This window comes from Lemur catta, chromosome X (assembly GCF_020740605.2).
Source record: "Lemur catta isolate mLemCat1 chromosome X, mLemCat1.pri, whole genome shotgun sequence".
Taxonomy (NCBI): domain Eukaryota; kingdom Metazoa; phylum Chordata; class Mammalia; order Primates; family Lemuridae; genus Lemur; species Lemur catta.
This window is the reverse complement of record NC_059155.1, coordinates 11,384,322-11,403,086: the sequence shown is the minus strand read 5'-3', so window position 1 is coordinate 11,403,086 and position 18,765 is coordinate 11,384,322.

Genomic DNA, 18,765 nt, shown 5'->3' with positions numbered 1-18,765 from the left:
GAAGTCTCTGAGTGCTCCATCCAGACATGAGGGTGCTGGTTGAAACATCTCCAGAATAGACGTGTGTTGTCCCTGCTTCTGTGTCCCACTTGCTGCATTTCCCCCATCTGGAAAGACCAATCTCTCTCTCTTTTAAAAATATTTTATTACGAAATATTGAGGTATAGAAAGTATACAGAATAGTATGATGAACACCCATTCATTTACCACCGTGTTTAAGAAATAAACCCTTACAAATGATTGTCATCTCCTGTTTACCTTATCCACTTTATCCCCATCCACTTGACCATTTCCAGGAAATAGCCCCCTGATTTCAGAATTTATCATTCCTACACATGTGAAAGCCCTTTCTTTGATCTGTTAATCCATATTCATCAGTGTTTCAAAACTAGTGCATAAACCCACCTACCTCCTTTGCAAATCATCCCTGATTAACCCCACCTCACTTAATTTCTTTACTGTCTTTTCTCAACTTTACATCTTTCATTTTTTAAACTTTATTCAATTTTTTTTTAAAGACAGGTTATCACACTGTCACCTAGGCTGGAGTGCAGTGGCACGATCATAGCCTCGAACTCTGGGATCAAGTGATCCTTCTGCCTTGGCCTCCCAAGGTGCTGGGATTATTGGCATGAGCCACTGCACCCAGCTGTTAACTCTAATCACTTTTACTTGTAGATTCATTCCTTGGAAACAGTTCAGTTCCTCCATTGACTTCCTTGATCACTCCAGGCAGAACTAATATCTGTTCTAGAGGAGAAATATAGTTGGCTTTAAGTTATGACAGTCCTGGATTCAAATCCTGACTCCATCACTTATTAGCTCTGTGACCTTGAGCAAGTAACTCTTTTCTTTGGGCCTCTGGTTTCTCATCTATAAGATGGGGGGTAACATTAGGGTTGTTGTGAAGATCAAGTGAGTTAGCATATTGGGGTTTATTTCTATGCATATGAAAGTTCTCTTCAATCTATTTAAATCCATACCTGTCACCAATTTTGGAATTATAAGCATTGATTTGTGTGCTTGAGCTTATTTGGTTCATCTATTGGTTACACACTGTCTCCTGATGTGCTTTAATTGCTCCTTGTGCATAAATAAGATTTGTCTTCCCAGAAAAGCTGTGTTCTCATGAAAAGCAGAGAGTGATCAACACAGAATGACAATATAACTTATCATCCAAATGAAGACACTTTTGAGAGTGAGACAGAAGTGGTATTAATAATTGCATCAGGTTGCATCATAAACCAGGACTGTCCCTGGGAAACCAGGACATATGGTCACCCTAATTATATTTCTCTTCAGAATCTTCCCCGACCCTCAGCCCAGTGCTAGGTAGGGAGTAGGTACATGCTAAATCAATACTCCTGGAGTGGAATTGAAGGGCTGGCAGCCTTAGAAGTTAGTAAACATGGCTAGTCTTGTATAGCTCATCCTTTCCTCCCTTTGTCTCTTGCACGCCCTTCTCCTTATTCAGCACTAATGTCACCCCCAAATGGCACATTCATCATCCCAAATTAGCCATTATTAAAGCTATCCATTTGCAGGGCTGCAGCTAAAATGAATTGCGTTATTATTCCAGTTATGGCAATGAATGGCTGAACATCAAAAGCCATTTTGATTTTGCAGCAAGAAGGCAATCAATTATTGTGCCCTGCCGGCTTGTCCAAAACAGCGTCCAGCTTGCTGCTAGTGAGTCTCAGCCTCCCTCCCCACCCAGTCGTACATACACACTTCCTTGGGCCTCCCCTCATGATGTTGGAGAGCCCAGGAAAAGGAAAATTATATTCCTTCTAGCAGTCTGGATCAACTCTCCCTCGCAAAAGCTGGGGTCTCTTGGCTTTGAGGCTGAAGTGTGAGGCTTCTCCTGCCTTACATTGCTTTCCTCTTCCCCGGCCCTGATCCCTACGGGCCTGGCCAGTGAGCCAGCCTGGGTTGCAGTCTTGGTTCAGTCCCCACCACTGCCCTGCTTTCTATAGTACAGGTTGGTCTTATCTGAGGCAACATTATGAGGCTCAGACCCCAGTAACCTCATCTCCCAGCCCCTCCTTCTGCAGTCACACAGTTCTCCAGACCCCCACCCCAGCTGCCCTTATTCTGGAAAGTTACTGATGGATGAGAAAGGCTTGAGGCAGTTCATCTCCCCCAAAACACCTGTATCATAATAGGTCTTCACTGTTTTAGCTCAAGGAGTAATTTTAGTGCCCCAGAGAAGGACAGTGCAGACGGGAGGATGGGGGTGATGGTGGAAATCCTGCCTGGACAGGGAAATGGAAGAGGTTTGGATTAGCGGGCCCTTTCTGTGGCTGCGGTGATGATGATGGTGATGAGAATAATAGCAGCTACTGCTTTTCGATTGTTTATTCTGTGCTAGACATAAACCAAGCAGTCCAGGCCCCTCCAAACCCCAGTGTGTACTACCTTGGGCTATTGGGAAGATTAAATGAACAAAGGTATTGCAACTCTCCAACACATATTTCCTGCAGGCCGCACTGGGTGAGGTGCTATGAGCTCTGCTACTTCACATCACATCACACTGCAGTTCTGCTGCCTGTAGCCCGAGCTCCTCACTGATAGCCTCATCTTCCTGCCACCCACTTTGCTTCTGGAGTCAGGCCTGGGAGTAAGATTTAGCAGGAGTGTGTGACGTAGAGAAAATTCCCCAGACACTTCTCCCCATGAACAGGTAGAAGGCAACTGGGGCCACATTAATTAGCTGAAATTAAGTTGTTGCAGTTGGATAATGTCCCCAAGGACTATCAGTATAGAATTCATTTGCCTGTGCCCAGTGACAAATTACACAAGCCCTGGCATTTCCCTCGAGCCCCAGAAACAGCCTGTGAGCGCCATGGCTGTCTTCTCACTATCTGCCTCTCCCTCTCGCACTAAACACACACACACACACACACACACACACACACACCCTGAAGAAATTTTACGGTGAGATCCTCCTAAGATATTTGAGTTGCTTATGGGGGTACAATCAAGATTGTGAAGTATTTGACCAATGTTTTTTGCTTATGTTTTAAACCCCATTCCTGCCATTACCAGGAAGAGGAAGGGTAGAAGGCATTCTCTCATTTATAGGTGAGAAAACAAATATAAGAGATAGCGACTTGTCAAAATTGTGTGACAAATCAGACACTGGACTAGAATGACAGATGTAGTCTTGGAGTTTCTGATTTATTTCTTCACCTTTCAGTAATCTCTGAGTTGAGAGTACTTCGTTTTATGTTCTGTTGGGCCACCAAAGATTACTATGGTCCTCCAAGTATCCAACCGACTCAGATTCAAGTTTGTTTTTCTCTGTTTCAACCTCTTTTCTCCCAATAGAGAGCAACAGCCTGCGAAATACAAAGACCAGTCCTTTTTAAAATATATTATTTTACACAATTTAACGGCATTAAAGTTTATTGCAGACATTTAGAAACCGAAGATAAGCAAAAATATACACAACCTGCTAGGCATTGTGGTGCATTTCCTTTTAGTCTTTTCTCTGTGTGTGTATGTACACACATATGTATACATATTTCATATCATTTTCTTGCATTCTAACACACATATTCTTCATTTCTGAAATCAGGATGCCTCTTGTAATGAATGTGAAAGTGACTTTCAAATTGCCAGACAGAGGAATCTACTGTGATATTGCTGTCATAGCTCATGTGTGTGCAGACTTAGCTGAACTAAGAGGGTATCTATACATCTGATTCTCACTTCAATTGAGTTACTTGCACTGGTAGGACCATGCATGGTTAAATTTTTAACTTAAATTTGGCTTTCCCCCTAATTGTCACTTAAAACATCTTCTAAAAATTACACTATGATGCATCATTGAAATGAAAAATTATTGTGTCTGCAGAAGATTGCCTGTCACATGCTAGACAATGCAATTAAAGGCAGTAGAAATTGCCAAATCTCTTTGAATAGATCATAAAATTTTCAAAGCTAGGAAAGGTTGGTGTGACCATTTCATGTACTGTGAGGAACTATCACTCAGGCACTGAACATCTATCTATCAAAAGCTTCTGGGTGACTTTCAGGAGAAACTGATTGATTTCTAGCTAATGTAATTGAATTGCAAGACAAAGAAAAGAAAAAAATATGAACCATGAGTTTAACCAAATAGGAAATGTGGATGAACCCCCAGGATTATTCTACATGCTTTAATCTTGTCACATCATCACAAGCTGGGGCTATGAAATGCAGCCATGTCACCATAGTAGTCTGAATCACTGCCAATGGTCAAAAGTAATTCAGAAGAATCTTTAGACTCTAAAATGTGAAGAAAGCTTAGACTCTACTTTTGCCAGTGTTATTGAAGAAGAAATGGTGTATAATCATAGGGATATGCATGTAACTATCAGCAGAATAAAATGTAGGCATATTACATGTAGTGTTTCTTTCTCTCAAAGCTATTATTAAACCAGTGTCTTACAATCTATATCATCTTTGAATTGAAAAAACTAATTGGGATCATACTGTATGTATAGTTCTGTATTATGCTTTTAAGTATTATATAACGAGCATTCAGTGCCATTGAATATTTGAAAACATGATTTGATGGCTTGTTATGCTGAAAAATTATTTCTCAGAAAAGTTGTACCAACTTCCAATCTTACCTGCAGTGAATGAGCGTGTACCCTAATCGAATACATGGTTTTTTATTAATTGAAGTAATAGGCTTTGCTAATTCGATGGGCATAAAAGATAGCATCTCATTTTTATTTCCAGTTCTTTGATTACTACCAAAGTTAAATGTTTAAAAATATAATTGTTGGCCATTTTTAGTTTTTGTGTACATTTTGTTGGTTCATGTCCTTTGCTCATTTGTCTATTGGGGTCTCAAGGTCTATGAATGCTGTTGATGCCCCACCCCCTATGTTCTCCTGGCCCACTGATTTCACCTGCTCCTGCAGTTTCCAGCAACCTGATAGGTTCCCACCTCAACTGGCTCTGTCTCTCTTCTTTGCCTGAGGGCTTTCTCAGGTACAGCAGAAGCTTGCTTTTCTACAGCCAGGTGCAACCTGAAAGTGCAGGATCGTGAATGCCACTGCAGCTAGCCTTCCACCAATGGGGATGGAAGTCCATGGATAAATACCACAGACTCTCCATCTTCCAGTGGGACTATTCTAAGACTGTTCCACACAGTTTCTCAGAGTCCACAGAAGGACTGAGTCCCAGCTGCCCACACAGTCACCTGCTTATTAACACAGTCATTAGAAACTTTTCTCCCTTCTTTGTCTCACTTTCCTCATTTCCTTCTTTGCTTCCTGAGATCACCTCTCTAGTAAACCACCTTTGTCCAGATCCTTTCTCAGGGTCTGATTTGGGGAACCGAAAGTAAAAAAAAAAAAAAAAATGAAATGAAACAAGAATATGTTCTGTCCACACATCTTTTTACAGCAATTCTCATTCTCCCTCAAATTGAACTCCTCAATATGGATGGCACATTTGAAAACAAACACAGAAGAATTAATGCTATCCCCTTAGTAAACTTCGGAGTGCAGGACACAGCGATGCAGAGGCCTCTGTCACCTGGGCAATGCCAGTTGGTTGCTTCCAAAAACCTTACAGGAGATGGCTGGATTCTCAGTGCAGAGACAAAACTAGCTTTCTGAGCTGCAAGGCTAAATAAAGACCAGAGTCTGGACTGAGTAAATTCAATAAGGCAAAGTCAACTTCAGCAGGCTCATATGCCTGTTTGATATATAGAGAATTTTTAAAACATTTATATTTATATATTTATATCTGTCTATCCTCCATATATATATTGGCATTCTGATTATATATATATATATATATATATAAAAACCAGAAAAGAAGTATATATATTAATATATATATTTGCCAGGATGCCAATTTATTAATTTACGATGAGAAATACAATTGTTAAGCAGGCCAAAATGCTTGAGTAGGCAGATCAGTGCATTCTTTCCCTGCAAGCAAGTTGTGTGGGGAGCCAAATAAATTATCAAAAGATTGCTTGGTGAGCATAAAATCAGAACAAAGAGAGTTACTTGATCTTAAGAATGGTCTTTCAGCTTAGACAACTGGAAGCACTCTCATCAACTACAGGGCCAGCTGTGCCAAGATACCCATAATGTTGGGTTCACTTGGCCAAGATCATTCTCCTGGACGGAGCTTGGCTGGTAACTGTCATTTCTTTGCGTCTAGCTGGCCAACTACCTTCTATTCACTCCAAGCAGTGTATAATACAATTAATTTGGTTTCCACTCACAAAATTGCAATTGCATTTCAGTTTTGCCTCCTTAAGATTTGTCCTGGATCACCTTGAGCAGAGTTTTGAGAGTTCCCAAAATTTCCAGTGTCACATTTAATTTCCCTTGATGTCTAACCATATCCCCTGCATGTGGATTTTACTAGTTTGACTCTCAGCTGGGAACTTTATTTACTTTTTGTGGGAGGGGATAAAGTGTATATAGGGAGCACCATACAGCTGTCCCCTTCCTGTTGAGATGGGAACTACTTTCAACTCAACAGATTTCTGCCAGCTTAATCTTCCACAATCGCTCTGTGTTGCAGCACACCCTCCAACTTACCATCCCCAGAATAGTCCATGCTCTCTCTTTCCCATATTCCACAATGCTAGAATGTCTTCCTGTGCCCATTTCCCAATGAACTCATTCATTCTTCAAGATTCAGCTCAAATATCTATCACTTCCTCTAAGACTCCTTCCTTGAACCACCACCATCTCTACTGCAACACCAAAGAGATGGACCTCTTCTCCTTAGTGTTACCACAACACAATTTAAACTGCTATTATAGCCCTTATTCCACTGTACTACAACATGTATATGTCCATTTTCCCCACTAAACTATACGTTCTTGAGGACAGAGGCTATAGTCTTATTTATTTTTATATTACCAGAATTTAGCATAGTGCCTGACCCTCAGTAAATGCTTGAATAAATGAACTATCCAAAGTCTTATAGCCAAACATTCAGGAACTGTTATATTTCAAAAACCATAGTCTTGAGACATTTAACAAAGTTGACAGTGAGCTAGGAACTAATGTCATGTGTCATCCATTCATTAATTCAGCAAGTATTCATTGATCACCTACTGTGTGCCCAGCACTGGGGACACAGCAGTGAGCAAGATACACAAGACCTTTACTTTCATGGAACTTATATTTTACTTGGGGAGGACAGACGATATGCCTATAGACGCTTAAAATCATTTCTCAATTGTGGCAACTATTGTGAAGAAAATAAAACAAGGTGACATGAAAGTGAGTGAATTGAAGAAAAAGTTATTTTCTTTTGGATTGAGTGTTCAGGGAAAGCCTTTTCGAGAGAGTGACATTTGATCTGGTATCTGATGAGAGGGAGCCAACTATGCAAGGATCTGGGGAAAGAATGTGCCAGGCAGAAGGAATAGCAGGTGCAAAGTTTCCGAGGTAGAAATAAGTGGTTATAAAAACAGAAAGTTCTATGGAGCTGAAGAATATGTGAGTGCTGGGGGCATGGTGCAAGATGACATCAGAAAGGTGGGCAGAGGCCAGCTCCTGTAGGACTTTGTAAGCCATGGAAAGTTGTTTGAAATTTCTTCAAAGTACAATGGAAAGCCACTGGAGGGTTTTCAGTAGGAGAGTGATGTTTTGATTTACATTTTAAAAAGATCACTAGCCTGTCACAGGATAATTAAACATAGAAACCAAGATTCCCATCAGCAACACAAAGCTTAAAGCTATCACTGAACTCTGCTACTCCGGCAGCACCCAGTCTAATGATACACTGATACACAGAGAGTGGAAAACCAAATTAAGGTTCCAATATATCCTCCAGAAAGTTAGTTTATAGATGGTGGGAGCAGGTCATGGAAATGGTATCTCTTTAAAAGGAGACTTTTAAACTAAAGAATGCAGAATTCATCCCAGTTGTATACTTGGAAGATGAGGAGGGAAGAAGAGTAGTACACAAAATGGCCTAGAATAAGCTTTTGTTATTAAGGTATAATTAGCTTTCAGCTCACTTCTAGTGGTCAATAATCTGTGCTGAAAACCACACCTAAATTCCCTAAGACTCAGAAGTTTGGAAGAGAAAAGGGCTAAGCAGGAAGTAGTCCACAGAGCATCTACTTTCCCTTCTTGATAAATCACTGCAGAGAAACCACACAGCAACCTGGTCTCATTCTCAGCTCCTCTCTGCGAGGTATGGGATTTGTAGCAAAATAGGTGAAATTACAATTCTACCATATCATAATCTGTGTGCCCTATGAGGTTCTGTATGTGGAATTTTCCTTAAATAAATCTTAGGACAAATATGTGAATAGAGTCCCACTGGAATACTCTGTCAGGAGTTATGCTTTTTGCTTACAGCAAACCAAGAAGACTATTTTTTGCTGAAGCCTGAGCAAGACAGAACAACATCACCAATCTGGGAGAATTTTGAGAGGGCAAAATCATGGAGGCCATTTCAATCTCAAGCCCCCCACAGAGGCAGGACCAGGGATGAGGAAGACAGACCTAGGACTAGGACTCATAGCCTAGGAACTGTAAACATGGGGAGTTGAGCCCAGAAAGAAAAAGGAGATTTAGAAGACAATAAGGAGGAGGTCCAGATGGATGATCTAAACTGCCAGGAATCTAATGTAATGGGCTGCCAGGTGTACTAGTGATGCTGATAAGACAAGGTTTTTGCATGTAAAAGAAGAAAACAAAAATTCCAAGGTATTAGGGCTGTCTAGGTAGAAAAAGGGGGCTATTAATAGTTTGTCCCCAAAGGACTCATAGAATCCAGAGAGTTACAGGCAAGGAGATCAGGGCTCAGTAGTGAAAGTGAGGAAAGGGTTTTAAATTCTTTCCCCTAACAGGTGCACAAAATTACGCTAACATACAGTCTATGGATGCAATTGAAATGTCAGGCTGCAGAATTGACGTTGCTTCTTAAAAATCAGGGGTGTTTGGCCATGTAGATTAAATTATAAACACAAGAACCTTAACCGGTAATTTGGCATCTATCTGGGGCCCTAAAGAAGGGAAAGACCTGAAATTTTAAAATGAGTACCTGGGGAGAGGTTATGCTAGTCCCTGAGCAAAAAGGAGCCCCAAGAAAAGGGCAGGAAGAAAACTGAATGGAGGAGCTCCATACTGTGAGTAAAATGGCCTACCTAATGAGAGGAACCTAATGGTAGTGTGTGGGAAGAGCTGATTAATTAACTGAATTGTATGGAAGGATATAATTATAAATCCCCCACAATTCTATTACAGTGACTCCGGTAGGAGCAGCCATTTACTTCATAGCCCTTGAGCACCTGAATCAACAGTGCATGCAGTGCTCCTTCCCCTTCATATAAGACTATCCTCCAAAATTGGAGAAGATTACAAATCAGGTATGAGGGGTGCATGAAATTGTACTAATCCAGGCCCATGTGTGATGGAGGGTGGAGGGAGAGAACAATGACCTCAAGGTGAGGAGCCAATCTTTGAAGCTGCTGATTGGCCATTCAGGTGCCAAGGGACTTTTCTTATGCACCAAAGGCCAGACTGAAGGGATATTAGGAAATAATTGTATCAATTGCAACCTGCCTCCTTCCAACACATGTATTGCAGAGCTCCCTCAGGCTGGGGAAATAAGACACCTGGTAAATTGGTGGGAAGACAGAATATCCACTGAATGATATGCTGTCCAGAAGACAGCTGAAGCTGAAGATCAGTTGCAGGATATTAGGAGAAGGAGTGAATGTCACAGCTTCTATAAAGGGACATATCACAAACGAGTCAATTTTTATTATATTGTTTTCCCTGATGTGCTTGAAATATAGCAAACTGTCCAACTCTATGGCACTTGAAAGATTTTGGCATGACAGTTCCTGAGCCTTTCAATATGGGTGGCATTTCATTTAGAAAAATATATGACCATTGCCAGAGGAGATATAAAGCTGAAAGAGAGATCCCAGCAAGAGTTAGCGAAAGCTCTCTTGGCCTTTTTTTGAACCTTGGGTTGATCTGTTAAGTCGAAAACATATTGCATTTTCACAGAGCCTGTAGTTGTTGGGTGAGGCAGTGGGCTGCAGGCGTAAAACACAGAATAACATTCAGACCATCTGAGTTCTATCAAGTGATAGAGCAAGGGTATGAGTGGCTTAACCTCGCCAAGTACCCCCTCCCACTGTAGGGACCATCCCTGGGCAAGAATTGGCTTGAGCCCAGAGTCAGCGAAGCTGTATGTGCTTCTTGGGTCCAAAGGTCAATAGGTCCAGAACACTCCTTGACGCCAGAAGTCAATAGGGCCGGGACGCAGCCTATTGACTGCTGAATGCTCCCTGGAGCTAAAGGTGAATGGCCTATTGAACAGACAAACTGTTCCCTATGGAAAATAGCCAAGGGCCTTAGGTCCTGCATGCAAGCCAAGGCATGTCTCATTGTCCTGCACGCAGTAATGAGGTCCAAAGGTTAACATGCAAATGTCTACCTTCCTTGAGCAATTTCCATAAGAAATGGAACATATCACCTCAGGACTCTAAAGATAGTCACGTACCAGAAAGTAGCTGCTGGACAAAAGGAGTATAAAAATAAAGTGACTGGTGCTTTTCGGCACTGCAGTCTTGCACCGTCTTTGTGTGTCTGTGTTCATCCTCCGTTCTATAATCGGGCCGCTACACCCACCATATAGAGGAATAACACCTCATCTACCTCACAAGGTTGTTTTGAAAGTCAGCTGAGAGAAAAATGGATGTATGTGCCTTGTAAACTGAAATGTACACTGTAAGTGTAAGGGCTTATTGTTCATCATCGCCATAGGTAAGTGCCAATAATCTTTTCCAGTAAAGTGCAAATAGTAAATATTTCAGGCTTTGTTGCCCTTAAAAGGTCTCTGTCCCATAGCCTTCTTTGATCTTGTTGCTTTTAACCACTTTTAAAAACATATAAAAAAAAGCAATTTTGGCTTATAGGCCTTGTGAAAACAGGCCACTGGTGAGATTTGGGCTGTAGGTTGCAGATTGCCAACGCCTGTCCTAGATTATTGACATGCCTTGTGGATGATGATCCACCCTCTCCATATTTTATAAGCTCCCCTAGAAAGTCTACTAACTTGACTGTATGACTATAAGAATTATCTGAATTTTTAAATTGAGGTAATATTTATATAACATAAAATTCTCCATTTTATCCATATTAAAGTATACAATTCACATGTTGTACATTCACCAACACTATCTAATTCCATAATATTTTGATCACTTATAAAAAAATCCATGCAACTAAGCAGTCACTCCTTTTTTCCACTTCCACAAGCCCCTGGCAACCACCAGTCTGCTATCACTACCTATGGACTCGCCTATTCTGGACATTTTATATAAATGGAATCATACAATATGTAGCTTTTTGTGTCTGGCCTCTTTCACTTAGCATAATGGTTTTAAGGTTCATCGATGTTGTAGCATATGTCAGTACTTCATTTCTTTTTATGGTTAAATAGTATTTCATTGCATGGACATTTTGTTTATTCATTCATCAATTGATGGACATTGGGTTGTTTCTACTTTTTGGCTATTAAAACAATGTCGCTATGAAGAGTCATACACAGATTTTTGTGTGGACATATGTTTTCATTTCTCTTGGGTATATACTTAAGAGTGGAATTGCTGGGTTGTGTGGTAATTGTATGTTTAACATTTTTTTCCATCACTTGGCGATGTGTGTTTAACATTTTGAGGAATTATCCAACTGTTTTCCATAGTGACTATATCATTTTATATTTCCACCAGCAATGTACGAGAGTTCCAATTTCTCCACATCCTCACTAACACTTGTTAATTTTGTTTTTTAAAATTGTAGCCATCCTAGTGGGTGTGAAATGGTATCTTATTGTGGTTTTGCTTTGCATTTCCCAAATGACTAATGATGTTAGGTGCTTATTGGCCATTAGTGTATCTTCCAATGTCTACTCAAATGTCTACTCAAATCCTTTGCCCAGTTTTAAATTGGGTTGTTTACATTTTTGTGGTTGAGTTGTAAGCATGCTTTTATGTATTCTGGATACTAGATCTTTATTGCATATGTGATTTGTAAATATTTTTCACATTCTATGGGTTGTCTTTTAACTTTCTTGATAATCTCCTTTGATGACCAAAAGTTTTTAATTTTGATGAAATCCCATTTATCGAGTTTTTTTAATTTTGTTGCTTATGATTTTGGTGTCATATTAAAGAGTTCATTGCCAAATCCAAGGTCACAGATATTTATACTTATTTTCTTCTAAGAGTTTTATCATTTTAGTTCTTACATTTAAATCTTTGATCTATTTTGATTTAATTTTTATATAGTGTGATGGTTAATTTTATGAGTCAATTTGACTTAGCCACAGAGTGCCCAGATATTTGGTCAAACATTATTCTGGGTGTTTACATGGGGGTGTTTTTGGATGAGATTAACATTTAAATCAGTAAACTGAGTAAAGCAGATTGCCCCCTCTAATGTGAGTGGATCTCATCCAATCGGTTGAAGACTCAAATAGAAAAAACATACTGACCCTCCCCTGAATGAGAGAGAATTCATCCTGCCTGACTGCCTTCAAACTGGGGCATAGGCTTTTACCTGCCTTTAGACTCTAACTGAAACATTGGCTCTTCCTGGGTCTAGAGCCTTTCAGCTTTCAGAATGGACCTACACTATCTATTCTCCTGGTTCTCAAGTTTTCAGACTCAGACTGCAACTACACCATCACCATCTTGGGTCTCCAGATTGCTAACTCACCCTGCAGATCTTGGAATTTGTCAGCTTCCATAATCTCATGACCCAACTCTTTATAATAAATCTCTTTCTATCTACACATGTATACATCATAGTAGTTCTGTTTCTCTGGAGAACCATGACTAATAAGTATTATGTGAAGTAAGGGTCCAACTTCATTTTTTGGCATGTGAATATTCAATTGTCCTAGTGCCATTTGTTGAAAAGACACTTCTTTCCCCATTGAAGGATCTTGGTACCATTGTTGTAAATCAATTGGCAATAGATGTATGGGTTTATTTCTGGACTCTCAATTCTATTATGAAGACCTATATAGCTTTCCTTATGCCAATACCACAGTGTTTTGATTACTGTAGTTTATAGTAAGTTTGAAATATGAAAGTGTGAGTTCTCCAAGTTTTCTTTTCCAAGACTGTTTTGGTTATTTGGAGTCTCTGGCAATTCAATATGAATTTTAGGATCTGCTTATCCATCTTTGCAAAAAGGCAGTTAGAATATTATATTGAATCTTTAGACTCAGTTGAGTAGTATTACCATCTTAACAATATTAAGTGTTCTAGTACATGCCCATGAAATGTCTTTCCATTTATTTAGGTATTCTTTAATTTCTTTCAACAATATTTTGCAATGTTCAGTGTAAATCTTGCACCTCTTTGGTTAAATTTATTTCTAAGTATTTTATTCTTTTTGATGTTTTTATAAATAAAATAATTTTCTTAATTTACTTTTCAGTATGTTTGTTCCTAGTGTATTGAGAAACAACTGATTTTTGTATATTTATCTTGTATCCTGAGACTTTGATGAATTCATTTATTAGATCTAATAGTTTTTTTGTGTATGGACTTTTTAGGGTTTTCCAGATATTAGATCATGTAATCTGCAAATAGAGATGGTTTTACATCTTTCTTTCTAATTTGGATGAGTTTTATCTTTTTTGTGCCTAATTGCTCTGGCTAGAACCTCTAGTATAATATTGAATAGGAGTGGTGAGAGCAGACATTCTTATGTTGTTCCTGATTTTAGGGTAAAAGCTTTTAGTCTTTCATAATTAAGTATGATGTTAGTTTTGGGTTTTTTAAACATATTTATTGAGGTCTAATTGATACACAAAAACTGCAAATATTTAATGTATACTATTTGATGAGTGTGGACATATGCATACACCCATCAAATCATCACCACAATCAAGGTAATAAATATATATATCATCTCCAAAAATTTCTTCATGCTCCCCCCTTTTATTGTGGTAAAAACACATAACATGAGACCTACCCTCCTGAAATTTTTAAGTGAACAATACAGTATTGTGATACCTCTTCTTTTATTTCTGATTTTATTTGAGTCTTCTTTCTTAGTTAGTTTTTTAAATTTTCTTTTAAAAAATCCAGCTTATAGTTTTGTTGAATTTTTTTCTATTTTTCTATTCTTTTTGTTTATTTCTGCTCTAATCTTTATTACTTCCTTTCCTCTCCCTATATGGTTGTTTGTGATATAGTCTGCTTGTTCCTCATCTCACTGACCCAAAATTTAGCACATTGCCATAGCTGCTGACCATGATAAAACCTAATGGTCAAAACCAGAGTCATGCAAACAAGGTCCCCCCTTCACTTGTGTTTTCTTTAAACCACTCAATTCAGAACCCTCATGGGAAAGCTTAAGTAATAATGCCCATGGACCTTAATAAAAGCATAGCCCCACAGGTCCTCTCTCTTCCTCCTGCTTCCCACCCGCTAATTGAGCTTCCTGCTGCCTCTAGATTTCCCATCTGCCTCACAGCAGTACTCTAACCTCTCTGACACTTGTGAGTAATAAATTTCTTCTGTTTCATGCAATTGTGTTTCACCTCCTCATTGTGTCTTTTCTGACTGACATACTTGAACCTAGCTTCTCCTTAGTCAGGACTCTTCTAGAGATTGGCTATCTTGGCTTATGGCCACTCTTGACAGAGAGACCTCAAGACCAAATGAGAAAGAAATCATAACAATAAAAATCACAACAGTTGTGTTTCTTCTTCCAATCTTGTAGAGCCATGCTGCCTGCAATAACCCACTTGCCCCTTTTCGTTGCTCTTAACTGCCCCAGGCATTTAAACTATGCCATTTCCCGCAGTACCCTGGGGAGGCAGGACAGAAACAGGTCTCTCAGCTAGTACCCTAAAAGGTGGGATATTGAATGAGCACTTTACTCTCCCTTTCCCCTGTGGGAGAAGTCAGGGGCTGCTGGATCTAATGGTAGGTCTACTTTTGTTTATTTGTTTAGTGACTTTTCTAAATTAATTTTTAAAGTCTATATTCTTTATTGTGTGTGACAATTAAAGTTTCAGTTAAGTTAGCTTAGGGGTCAGACTGTGGGTAAAAATGTCACAATGCTCTCTTTTCAATATTCAGACACCTTTATCTTGGTTAAACATTGACCTGGTTGCTATAAATCTTTAATTAGTTTCCAGACTTCCAATAAAGTAAATGAGAGTTTGCGCTCATTTATTCACTCTTTTGTGGAGGGATGGACCCTTGGAATTTTCTACTTTGGCATTTTCACTGTTATTACCTGAATCTTTAATTTGAAAGGGAATTATAAATCTTTACATGTATGCAATTTTTCAAGTTGTATAAATTATTGGAATAATAATATCATATGACAAACCTTAACACCAATCCCAGTGCCTTCATTTGAATTGTCCAATTTACTTTGCCTCTCTCAGTTTACTCATCTGTTAAGTAGGAAGAATAGAACTTATCCCACTAGGTTTTTGTGAAATTAAACAGTTCAGTCTAGTAGATCATGCTAAATCATTTTGAATCATTATCATCTTAACTGTAATTCATTTCTGAGGGGAAGGCAGACCTTGAGAAAATATGACACAGAACAAGTAAATTCGATTAAGCAGAGGAGAGCAACTTGGGTGATATTCCTTATCTCCTAGGCAACTTGAGCAGTATTACACTCCCTAGGGACAGGGGTCAGATGAGAAAGTGGGAAAAACAACTTTTTACACTGTAATTTTGTCCTAGATCAATCACCAGTGGCCATCACTTAAGGCTTAGTTCCACTGAAAGCCTCTCAAACACACACACACAAACATACACACATGCCCAAAAAGCCCAAGATACTTTTTACTTATTAAGTCTGCACAATTTCCTACCTTCTCTTCAAAACTTTTCTGACTTGTCCAATTAACAAAGATTTTTTTCTATCACTAATCTGATTTTTTGTTTGTGTCACTATTTGGCATTAAATCATAAATTGCTCTTATACTATTGTAATGTTAACTTTTCATGCATGCCAACTGAACTCATCCTCCACTGTCCCTCCCTAATTGTACTGTAACCTCCTTGAGAGTGTGTTTTGGCATGTGTTTTATTGTGTTTGTTATGACACTCAACATAGTGCTGTGCACATGGTTGGTATCCAATAAACATTTTTTGAAAAATTTTTAGCATGATAAAAGCCTCTATCTCAAAAAAATAGATGGAATTCTTCTAGCATCTCCATATCAATGCAACTCATTTGAGTGATAATTAGTTCTCTGAGTTCAGCTATAAGCTTCAATATGCTTCAGCAGAGAGCAAGGGTCCTATATAATACTCAAAACAAAGTAAAATTCTTAGCCTAAATCAAAGAAATTCTCTTTCAGAGAGAACCTTTCTGTCCCCAAGTCCTAATGTTCTCTGTTAATCCAAAGCTACTTCTTGTTATATCAAAAGCTCTGGAAGCTCTTTTAGCCCAAACAACCCTGGAGTCAAAGTCAAACTGCCCAAAGTCAAACAGCCTAGCATAATGAGTGTTGATTCTCCAACTAAGACTTTTCAAAAATCAGCAGAAACTTTGGACTTGCCCATTCCTCCACAGCCTATCAAGTCAGTTATGTCTGGGACACATCAGCCTACCCCTCCAGTATCCAGGCTGTCAGGTAGTGATCATTAATGACAGGGATACTTCCCTAGCCTGTTAGTTTCTTTACCCCTCTTGATTATATAGGGCAACCTGGCCCATTCTATAGGGCTTCTTCCTGCCATCATATTATTGGCCCTTAGTCATAAAAGCTTTTGCCTGGAAAGCTATGTCAGAGGTTAATGTGACTATTTTTTTCTCTCCTCAGATTCACTTTACTGGAAACAAACTCCCCAGAATGCTGCTTAGAGAGTTATTTGTCTTTATAACTTGAAAAGGCCATGTTCATGCTAGGGGCTCTGGGTGAATCTTACCATTGTTATTTCTCCCCTGTCACCTCCCACCAGTCTCATCAGATAAAAAGATCCAAAACAGACTGCGAAAGAGAGTAGGTCAATAGAATGCAGGCTTGGCCTTCTAAAGGGCATGGCTTTTTTCCCAAAATGGTTTGTCACTGGACACTGGAAGACAAGGACATGGATGGCTCTCCAGGGCTTTTCCATCTTGAATTTGAATGAGCCTGGCTCAGGGTGAATCAATAATGATCTTTGCTTCATCATTTTCATCCTCCCTAATATGTTGCTCAGATCAACATCACTGTTAAAACACGAGGTGGAGGGCAGTTTCTCTCTGTTGGAAAGGCAGTCACATTTTCTTTCCAGGACCTTTCACTCTTCAATTCAGGATCTCAGCTTAGTACTTTCTCTGAGGCTTAAGGTTTGGGGGAAGGTGGGTGGTCCACCTTTCTCTTTCAGAAACCAAATTGCAACTTCTCTAGAGATGCCTCCTTCATTTGGAAGGACAAGAATATGAGAATTTGAGCTATGTTCTAGACATAGGAGAGCCGTAGGGATGGATGGAGAGCAAGGACTGGGCCAGCCCCAAAGCCCAGTTCAAAGGCTGCCTCCTCTGGGAAGATTTAATGTTTTTGTCCTTTGTGTTTCTAGAGCACTTGCCTACCCTCTTGCCCTGCAATCCTAATCCCCTCTCCAGAGGTAACCCCTATTAGCTTGCTATATCTCCTTTCAGACTTCCTCTATGTATATGCAGACATATATGTGTGTGTGTGTGTATATATATATATATATGTATATAAATATATATATATAATATACCAGGTCTGTCCAGAAAGTATCCAGCCATGTACTAGGAAAAATAGAGACATTTATTGAACATGATACAAGATACAAGAAACACTATACACAGGACAATGACTCCTCAGTCCCCTTCAAATCAGGCATGTTGGGACCTCACACAGTTCTCCCAGCATCTCCTAACCTAACCTGTTACACCTTCAACATTCTCAGGTGTTCTGCTTGTTGCAGACCTTCCAGAACTTGGATCACTTCCAACAGATTCTCGATCATCTTTGAAACATTTGTGCCACACTTTTATTTGCACTGCACCCATTGCATCGTCCCTGAAAGCCTTCTGAATCATCTGAATAGTTTCCATGGAGGAATGTTCAAGCTTAACGCAAAATTTGATGCAGATCTGTTGCTCTACTAGCTCAGTCATTTTGAATGTGACTGCCATGCAGTATGTGTACTCAATGGCGTCTAGCGCCCCACTGACTAGTACAGTGAAGTTGTCATTGTTCATGCATGTGCATTCCAGTCCACTCTCCTTGGCTGCCAGGTTACATCAATGTTGCACAAACCATTCTCATTGTATTAACCATGGCTTGATACTTTCCGGACAGACCTTGTGTATATCTCATATAGTGTTTTTTTAATATAAAAACTATCATGCTGTACATTTCATTCTGCAACTTGTTTGTTTTTTTTTTTTTTCTAAACCAGTGGTTCTCAAACGTTAGTGTGCATCAGAAATACCTAGGGGAATTCTTGAAACACGATTTTCTTGTTTCCACCTCCAGGATTTCTGATTCAGTAGGTCTGGGGTGGAACTTGAGAATTCTCATTTCTAAAAAGCTCTCAGGTGAGCTGAAGCTGCTAGTCCAGGGACCATACTTTGGGAACCACTGTCTTAAACAATTTGCCTGGAGATTTTTCCATGAATACATTTCATTCTCATAACTGCTGTATATCATTCCATAGTAGCACTTTGTACCTAACTGACTGTTTATCCTGTGTCATTATAGTTAACAATACTCTCTGCCATCATTGCCACCCCACCACCCTACACACACTCA